This window comes from Meles meles, chromosome 4 (assembly GCF_922984935.1).
Source record: "Meles meles chromosome 4, mMelMel3.1 paternal haplotype, whole genome shotgun sequence".
Lineage (NCBI taxonomy): Eukaryota > Metazoa > Chordata > Mammalia > Carnivora > Mustelidae > Meles > Meles meles.
In genome coordinates, this window is record NC_060069.1 from 36142295 (window position 1) to 36153025 (window position 10731).

A 10731-nucleotide genomic window follows, 5' to 3' on the forward strand; every position below is an offset into this window, starting at 1 on the left:
CCTACTAGTGAGCTCCTAATCCCCTTGGTAACCATCAGATGGTTCTCTATAGGTAAGAGTCTGTTTCTTGCTTTGTCTCTCTTGTTTTTTTTTCCCCTTTGCTTGTTTTGTTTAATAAATTCCACATGAGTGAAATTATATATTTGTCTTTCTCTGACTGACATTGCTTACCATTATACTCTCTAGCTTCATCCATGTCATTGCAAATGGCAAGATTTCATTCTTTATTATGGCTGAATAATATTCATATATATATATAAATATGACCTCTTCTTTATCAATTGATAGACACTGGGCTGTTTCTACATCTTGGATTATAAATAATGCTGTACAAACACAAGGATGCATGTATCCCTTTGAATCAGTGTTCTTGTATTCTTTTTTTTTTTTAAGATTTTTTATTTATTTACTTGACAGAGATCACAAGTAGGCAGAGAGGCAGGCAGAGAGAGAGGAAGGAAAGCAGGCTCCTTGCTGAGCAGATGTGGAGCTTGATCCCAGGACCCTGGGATCATGACCTGAGCCGAAGGCAGAGGGTTTAACCCACTGAGCCACCCCGCTGCCCCAGTGTTCTTGTGTTCTTGAGTATATACGTACATACCCAGGAGTGCAGTTGCTGGATCATAAGGTAGTTCTATTTTGCTTTCTATATACATGTATATATATAAAACTTTTAAATATGTACATATATTTAATTTTCCAGCTTTATTAGTTATAACTGAGAGCACAAAATGCATTTCTTTTAAATATTTTATTTGTTAATTCCTTATTTTGAAAAATAAAATGTAAGGTTAAATTATGCTATTAACAGATTCCCTCCTGAGCTAAACTTTAGCTAGACTTCTCCTGTCCTTGCCTGGCCTGCATTGTCTGGTCTTAGCAAAGAATCCTGCTAAGTCAGTTTAGGGAAAATTCCCCGACTCTTGATACTGGATCAAGTTCCTCATCCCCTAACTTTGACTTCTAAGTCCTTGACCTGCCCTTAGCAAGAATTTTCTGTTGTAATTTTCTATCCACAACCCCTTACTCTGCTGACCAGCTATAAATCCCCAGCTGTCCTTGTCTTTGCTCTACTTAAAATTGAAACACCCCCCCACAAAAAAAGGAAATCTCTCTCCCCTATTACAACATCTTTTTTTTTTCTTTAAGGTTTTATTTATTTATGAAAGAGAGAGCACTCCTTCGAGGGGCAGAGGGAGAAGCAGATTCCCCGCTGAGCAGGGAGCCTGACATGAGGCTCCATTCCAGATCCCAGGACCCTGAGATCATGACCTGAGCCAAACCCAGACGCTTCACACTGAACCACCCAGCTGCCTCCTCCATTCCAACATCCTGAAGGAAGTCTTCCTTACATTTTAACAAGTGTCAGAATAATTTTTCCTTTAACACTGTTTTGTACAATGTGTGGATCCTTAAAAAAAAAAAAAACCCTCAATTTGTTCTTTAAATGCTGGGAGAAATGACTATAAAAGTCAAAAATAGTGGTTACTTATGGGTGGGGAGCTGAGATTGGGATTCAGCTCATGCAGGGCAGCTTTGGGGGGTTGGGAGGCAAGAGAGTTTAGTTTCTTGAACTGGTGGTTATAAGGGTTTTCTCCATAATATAACTCATTAAGTCATGTATTTTGTGTCACTTTCTGTATTTTTAAAATAAGTTAAAAAGTTATATTTTACTTTAAAAAATGTCAAAAACCTTTTCTATTATGTAACAAAATAGCTGAAGTTCCATTTGTTCATACCTTTCTCTTTTCCCACTGGGCATTTCCTTGAGAAACTGAGAAATAGTCGCTGGCTCTCCCTTCTCAGGTTCTTCTCATGCCTGAAACTCCAACTGCTTCCCCTTGTATGACCAGGTCCTTTTCAAACTCTGCAACCCTCATCCGGTATGGAAAAGCAAGGGCTTTGGAAACTGACACACCTGAATTGAAATTCCAGCTTTGCCACTTACTATCTGTGCGACTGTGAGTACCTTAGTTAACTTCTCCAAGCCTTTAGTTCCTTCATTGGTAAATTGGTAAATCACTTTACTTCATTTGTAAAATAATATCAAACTCACTGGGTAATTGGGGAAGTTAGCAGAGGTGGTGACTGCAAGACATTTGGCACATACAGAATGTTCGTAAGACAGTTGATGGAGTCAGAATTAGGCCTGTAAGTCAATTTCTTGAGTTTGATAAGGGTACAAAGTCTGAAGATTAAATAATACTTTTGTATTAATTTATTGATTTGGATACTCGCACTATGGTTACATAAGAGGGTGTCTTTGTTTTTAGGAAACATAAGAACATCACCTTTACAACTCTCAAACGGTTTAGGGGAAAAAATGGGTATTTATGTACATGCAAAACAATAAAACAAATACAGTAAAATGTTGACATTTTGGGACTCAACAAGGAATTCTTTGTACTGTTTTTTTTTTCAACTTTTTTCTCAGTCTGAGTTATTGCAAAATGAAGCTTAAATTTTTTTAAATCCTTAGCACATGGCAGATCCAGTTTTTTCCACTTTCCCAGCTAATAGACCCAAAGTGATAATGTACAGCAGGCATTCTTAACTAAATTGAGGCACGGGGATTGACTAAGACCAGCCACCCAGATCTGGCCTGCTGCCTATTGTTACATGGCCTGTTTGTTCAGAATTAAGTTTATATTTTTAAATGGTTGGAGGAAAAAAAATCAAAAGAAGAATGGTATTTTGTGACATTCAAAAACAACATGAGATTCTAATGTCAGTGTCCACAAATAAAATTGTATTCGAACACAGCCACTTCCTATCCTCCACGCTTTGTGTGGAACTGCTTTTGCATACTGGCAGAGAGGAGTCATTGAAACACAGAACTTAAGGCCCACAAAACCTAAAATATTTTTTATCTGGCACTTTACAACAAAAACTTGCCCAAAGAGTCTGGATTGTAGTTTGTCTCTGAGATTTGAGAACTTGCCTTTGTGTTGTAGTTGAGCTGAATGCTTTGTCAGCAACGTTTCACTTCTGCCTCATAATCCAAGTTGCATACTATTATCCACATTTCACGGAAGAGAAAACTGAGGCACAGACAAGTTAAATGACTCACCGCAGATCTGGAAGGAAATGGAGGCTCTAAAGAGTCATACTGGCTGACGTTAGAGCATGAGTTATTTTTACAAAGACAGACTTCTGCCTATACTTTATTTTTCAGTTCCTGTCCAAGTGTGCACCTAGAGTTTGCTGGGGTATAAAGCCTCCTGCTCCAGGTTGTGGGGATATGAAATGACCACGAGAAGGCTGTTGCCCTGTGGGGATAGGGATTCGTCTCCAGTGGGAAAGATGTTTACATACACAATTAAATACAGTACATGTAGGGACACCTGGGTGGCTCAGTCAGTTAAGTCTCTGCCTTTGGCTCAGGTAATGATCCCAGGGTCCTAGGATGGAGTCCTGAGTCGGGCTCCTGGGATCCTGAGTCCCACATCCGGCTCCCTGCTTAGCAGGGATCCTGCTTCTCCCCTTGTTTGTGCTCACTCTCTCTCACAAATAAATACATAAAATCTTTTAAAAAGAAATATAGTGCATGCTCTAATATAGACCAGAGCTCTCAGTGTGGTCCACGTACCAGTGGCATGAAGTAGGTTCAGAAATTCAAAGTAGGTCTTTAGAAACCTTGAGGAACTTTGTCAGGTGAATCAAATAACGAAAAAAGAAGATGTGAATTTTGTCAGTCTATTTTATGTCCTTTCTTATTTATTTTTATTGTATTTTTATAGCAGGATCAATACTTGAAACATGGGGGAAAGTACCAATAGTCACAGAAAACTGATCCTTCACCAAAGGTAGTTTGAGAAGTACAGAGGCCTCATCTGTAGCCTAAGAACAATGAAGGAGGGATGTGTGGCTAGGTAAAACAGATGAAAACCCTGTTTCTGTATGTTAACAGGGCTTCGTGGACAAGAGAATCAATCTCAACCCCTTTGACCAATCTAGTTGCCCTTATGATCTTAACAAAGCTTTGCTATTCAGCAAATTTCAAGCCTCTATTTCAGTCCTGACCTGTATTTCAGCATAAAAATTTCACAAACTTTACTTTTCTAGTATTTATTCATTTATTCATTCATTCATTTATTTATTTATTAAAAGATTTTATTTATTTGACAGACAGAGAGCACAAGTAGGCAGAGAGGCAGGCAGGGGATGAGGGGTAAGCAGGCTCCCTGCTGAACAGACTGCCCAATGCGGGGCTTGATCCCAAGACCTGGGGACCATGACCTGAGCCGAAGGCAGAGGTTTTAACCCACTGAGCCACCCAGATGCCCCTACTTTTCTAGTATTTAGAAAATTCTATTAAAATTCCTGTAATTTGGGGGGCACCTGTGTGCCTCAGTCAATTAAGTGTCTGCCTTTGGCTCAGGTCATGATCTCAGGATCCCGGGATCCAGCCCTGCATCAGGCCCCCTGCTTAGCAAGGAGCCTGCTTCTCCCTCTGTCTGCAGCTCCCCCTGCTTGTGCTCTTTCTGTCTTTGTCAAATAAATAAATAAGATCTTTAAAAAAATAAAAATAAAAAATATAATAGCTGGAATAGCTTTTAGGAGTATTAAATGATATGTGCTAAAGGCAAGGAAAAAACAGCCTCCACTGAAAAGACATGACACCTAAGTACAATGCATGGTCTCGGACCGAGGCAGGGGTTGGGGAGCACTAAACAAGACATTATTGGGACAATTAACCAAAGCTGAATATAGACTTTGGATTAAAATAATAATATTATATCAATATTTAAAATTCCTAATTTCGATAATGGTACTGTCAATATTAAAATTCCTAATTTTGATAATGGCTATGTTCTTAGGAAATACACTGAAACATTTAGGGGTAAAGATATATAACTTACTCTCAAATGGTAATAATAATGTGTATCTACTTATATATATAATTATATTTATACATAATGTATACATTTACATGTCCATGATGAGAGAGCAAATAGCAAATTATGGAACACATAAGGCAAAATATTAACTATTGATGAATTAGGTATAGGACATCCAGGAATTCTATGTCAAAATACAAAGTTATTTAAAAAATAGAAAAATAAAGTCTCCAGCCTACACATGTAGATGGTTCTAATTTGCAGCAAATCCTTATCTTTCCCATGTCTTTAAGTTTTCTGACATAGAAAGTCCTGAGACTTGTATCCTGGGGTTGGATTGTGCAACCAACTGATGGGTATGGCTATTAAACAATAAAAAGATAAAATTGTGAAATAATTGGCCAACAGTTTGTCCACAGTTCCAATAAAAGTCAGCAACTGTGTATCAGGAGCTGGATCATGCCATATGGCAGTCATAAGTGTTAGGATATCCTTGTCCCCATGTCCTCTTCTCTCATGTCCCCATGTCCCTTATCCTCCTTTTGGGAGTTGGAGATGTCTAGACACAAAATGTCCCAAGTGAGACCTGACTTCAGGGGGAAAAATTGATGACTTTGTTTAATTTAATTTAATTTATTTTGATGACTTTGTTTTAGACACTCCATTCTCCTACCTTCTTTCTGTCGCCTTACTGTCAACAGCATCTGCTTCCCCATGATGTCTCAGCTGCACTTTTCGGGGTGTTTCTTTCCCTCTCCTGTTTGCTCTAAGCCCGTTGTTCCTTCTTCAGCGGCCTATGGAGTCAGCCCACCGTCTCTGATCTGTGGCTGTGGCTCATTTCTCTGAAAGATCAGAGTCATTTGCTAGCTCAATTAAAGGTTGCAACCAGCAGTGGCCAGAATGGCTGGTCTATAAAGTGTCTTACATTTTGTATTATTGCTAGAGCTGTCAACCTTTAATCAGGAGAATTTGTGTAATCTAGATTTCCAGTTTCTCTTCAAAGATCAGAAGGTCTCATGATGCCAGATCCTTGGGCCACTTCAGGGTAACAGTAGTCAGAGATATGCATTGGGACTTTTTTTTTTTTTTTTTTAGATTTTATTTATTTATTTGACAGAGAGAGAGCGCGCACAAGTAGGAAGAGTGGCAGGCAGAGGGAGAGAGAGAAGCAGGGCTCTCCACTGAGCAGGGAATCTGATGCAGGACTCGATCCCAGGACTCTGGGATAATGACCAGAGCCAAAGGCAGATGCTTAACCGACTGAGCCACCAGGTGCCCGGCATTGGGACATTCTTTAGGCAGGGCTGGCCCCTCTAGTAGGCAACAATCCTCATCCATCTGGTGCACTTCACTTTTGATATAACTGAACATCCCCATAAGATATTTAATTTGTAACTCCTAGATCAGAGAGTATCAGTGGTAATGTGATCACGATCTATTATAATTGCTGTATCAAACCCATCTAAGTGACACCAGAGATTCACCAACAACCAGTCTCCTGAGCCCTAGGCTGCCTGCTGTAGACTAGATTAGTGCCATAGACTGAATGTCGGTGTCCCCACCCCCAAAGTCCTGTGTTGGAAGATATTCCATCATGTGATGGTATTGGCAGGTGGAGACTCAGGTCATTTGCATGATTAGATCACGAGAACAGAGCTCTCATGAATGTGATTCATGCCCTTACAGAAGAGACTTCAGAGAGCTTCCTGGTCCCTTGTACCATGTGAGGACACAATGAGCTGCTGGCCATCCATGAACCAGAAAGTGGGCTCTCACCAGAACCGAATCTGCTAGCACCTTAATGTTGAACTTCTCAGCCCCCAGAACTGTGAGAAATAAATTCCTGTATTTATAAGCCACCCATTCTGTGGCATTTTTGTTGTAGCAGCCGGAACAGTTTAAGATGGTTACCTGGCCCTCTTCAGGGCCCACACAGCACTCCGTCCATATCTCCACTCCAGCTCTAATGGGAGGGTCATTGAAGGCTTACTTCTCTGTCTTCTCCACCTTTGAGTTCTCTGAGGGAAAAGTTGATAATCATTTCTCTAATAGGTACCTAGCATGCAGTAGTTCACTATAGGTTTATGTAACAAATAAAAAACAATGGATGTCTTATCTCTACTCAACTTGAAGTTCTTCATGGTCAAGGATGTATGTATGATTCAACTTTGCATTCCAGCACCAAGGGCAGGACCTGCTATACAGTAGATGCTCAACGGTGCTTTGCAAGAATGAATAAATTCATGATACAAAAGAGAATTTGTCATTAAAGTCACATGGGGGAATATTGGCTCTTAATGACAAGACACTGTTAGACATAGGTCTGTTGAGACTGAACAGACCCATAAGCTGTGGTCAGCCACACAAAACTGTCCAGTTTCATTTCCTTCTACATGTTGTGTTGATTATGGGAAGCAACTGTTTGCTCCACCTCCACCTGCCCACACACAATCTTGCTTCTCAAAGGCAATGCACTGAAACTTTACTGTTCCACACTCCCTTCCCCCACTCTTCATACTCAAGCCCCAGGTGGCCTTTTTTCAGTCTTTCATACCCTTCGTGGCTCCTCCCCTAGACTTACCTTCTTTGGGGCTGGCGGGTTGGCTTGCAATATGTGGGAGTAGCCAGGGATCCAAGTCGCTCCCAAAGATTTCCCAAACCCCACTGTCAAAGCAGAGTGGTCTGAAAGTGGCATAGAGCTGCCGGACTTGGAGGGGATGAGGCAAGGGGAACAAGAAATGACTCCTGGATGGTGACCAACCAGGACCAAACAATGTTTTGGCAGAGGTCACAGCATCCATTGGACTTAATGGGAGGCAGGCCCCAGGGAACCGGGCAAACTCCACTCCCAGCTCAGCTCTCTCCACAGCCTCCTTCTCTCCATTCAGAAGGGATAGTTCACATTTTTTTTTTTCAAGTAACAAGTAACTATAAAATAATATCTTAAAAATTATATGGCATAAAAAACAACACAGTGGGCATCCTCATATTCATTCCATCCCCTCATCCCCAAGGGACTCTCCCCTAATTCCATGCCCTTCCTTCCGCCTTACAGGAAACCACTTTCCAAAGGTTTGGTTTATGGTTCTTTTCTCTGTGCGTTTGTATGAATCAGACTATATTCTTTGCATTCCTAAAGAATATTTTGTGTACGTCAGCGTATTTTAAAATTCTAGACAAATGGGATCACTTTGCGTTTGTTTGTTAGAGATTGTTTAAGTTGAATGGTGTAACTCTGATTCCTTCATATTCTCCTGCTGTAAAATATTCTCCTATGAGCGCATACTTGAAAAAAAATCTACTCTTCTGTTTATTGGATAGGTTATTTCTGCTTCCTGCTAGCTGCTGTATCTTACCAAAAACACTTATTACTTATAAAAAAAAATGAAGTGGAAAAATGGACGCAACCCTAGCAAAGTAATCAAAATTCACATCGCTGATAAAGGCAGACATTGTGTTCCTTCCATGTGACAATATTGTTTCTGTGGTGTTCAAGTCAAAAGCACTTAGTATGTATCTAATCCTGAGGAAACATCAGAGAAACACCAGTGAAAGACCTTTTATAAAATAACTGGCCTGTATTCTTTTTAAAAATAGACTTTATTTTTATGGGGCGCCTGGGTGGCTCAGTGGGTTAAAGCCTCTGCCTTCAGCTCAGGTCATGATCTCAGGATCCTGGGATGGAGCCCCGCATCGGGCTCTCTGCTCAGTGGGGAGCCTGCTTCTCCCTCTCTCTCTCTGTCTACCTCTGCCTACTTGTGATCTCCATCTGTCAAATAAATAAATAAAATCTTTAAAAAAATAAAATAAAAATAGACTTTATTTTTAGAGCAGTCTTCGATCTGCAGCAAGATGGAGTAGAAGGTACGGAGATTTTCATATGCTGCCCAATCCCCCCTTGGTTCACAACCCTCTGGGGAGCTTCTTGAGTGAAATCTGACACTGAATGCAAGGAGAGCGGGCAGGGAGAGATGGAAGAAAGAAGCAGGCCTCTCCATTGGTGGGCAGCATTTTAACAGCAAAGGGAACTTACATACAAGCCCTTGTCTTGGGCAGCCTCATTGGATCTCCACACTTGCCTGCCATGTCTTAAGTTTATAAAGCGGTCTAACATGGGCTTAGTCAAGTATACTGTATAGGTATTCTCAACACCAACCACATCACTATCTCAAGGCTGTGTCCTTGGAGTCTATTCCGGGAGTCGAAGAGGCAAGACAAGGGAGTGAGTCACCTGTGTTCAACTCACAGGCTAATTGGCAGTCACGTTTTTTTGTGTGTGTGTGTTTTTTTTTAAAGATTTTATTTATTTGAGAGAGAGACAGTGAGAGAGAGCATGAGAGGGGAGAAAGTCAGAGGGAGAAGCAGACTCTCCAAGGAGCAGGGAGCCTGATGCGGGACTCGATCCCAGGACTCTGGGATCATGACCTGAGCTGAAGGCAGTCGCTTAACCAACTGAGCCACCCAGGCGCCCCTAGGCAGTCACGTTTTTTGAGGACCTCCCCCAACACCCCTGCCACCGCATATGCACAGGCTTCCCCAATATCAAAATTCTGCACCAGAATGGCACATTTGTCACAATCAGTGAAGCTACATTAACACATCATCACCCAAAGTCCACAGTTTACATTAGGGCTCACTCCTGGTGTTGTACATTGCAAGAGTTTTGACAAATGTATGATAACACTCATCCACCATTGTAGTTTCTCTACCCTAAGAGTCATCTGTGCTGTGCCTATTAATCCCTGTATCCTCCCAGTGCCTGGCAATCACCGACCCTTTCAGCGCCCGCCTTCATAGTTTTACCTTTCCCAGAAGGTCATACAGTGGAATCATAGAGTATGTAGCCTTTTCATATTCTTTCACTTCTTTCTTTCGCTTCTTTCACTCAGTAAAACGCGTTTACGTTTCCTCTATGTCCGTTTATGGTAGGATAGCTAATTTCTTGTTAATGCTGAATAATGTTCCATTGTCTGGATAAATTATACAGTTTCTTTATCCGTTCACTTACTGAAGGACATCTTGTTTGCTTCCAAGTCTTGGTGGTTATGAATAAAGCTGCTGTCAACATTTCTGTGCAGGTCTTTGTGTGGACATACATTTTGCACTCATTTCAATAGATTCTAACAAGTGCAATTGATGGATGGTGTGGTAAGAGTATGTTGAGTTTGGTAAGACTGTCAAACTGTATTTTAGAATGGCTGCACCATTTTGCATTCTCACTAGCAGTGAATAAGAGTTCCTCTTGCTCCACATCCTTGTCAGCATTTGGTGTTTTCAGTATTTTGGATTTTGGCCATTCTACTAGTTGTATAGTGGCTCGCATTGTTGTTTTGAACTGTATTCTTGAAAAATGTCAATGGCATAATGAGAAAACCTGAAGAACAGAAAAGCTAAAAGATTAGAGACCACTACATTAGGAGACAAATTGATACAATATATGACTCTGGACGCATCCTGTCCAGAGGGGCGGAAAATGTACATAGAAGACATTTTTAGGGCAGTTGACAAATCTGGAATAGGGAATCTAGATTAAATTCTTCTATTAAGGGCACCTGGGTGGCTCAGTGGGTTAAGCCGCTGCCTTCGGCTCAGGTCATGATCTCAGAGTCCTGGGATCAAGTCCGGCATCGGGCTCTCTGCTCAGCAGGGGCCTGCTTCCCTCTCTCTCTCTCTCTCCCTGCCTCTCTGTCCACTTGTGATCTCTCTCTGTCAGATAAATAAATAAAATCTTAAAAAAAAATTCTTCTATTAACATGAAATTTCCTGGATTTGATCATTGTCTAGTTTTGGTTTTGGGACCTACAAACTGAAAGATTAAGGGTCACATGGGCTTAATATACGCAACCTCCACGCACATGATTCAGAAAAAAAAAATAAATATAAAGAAAGG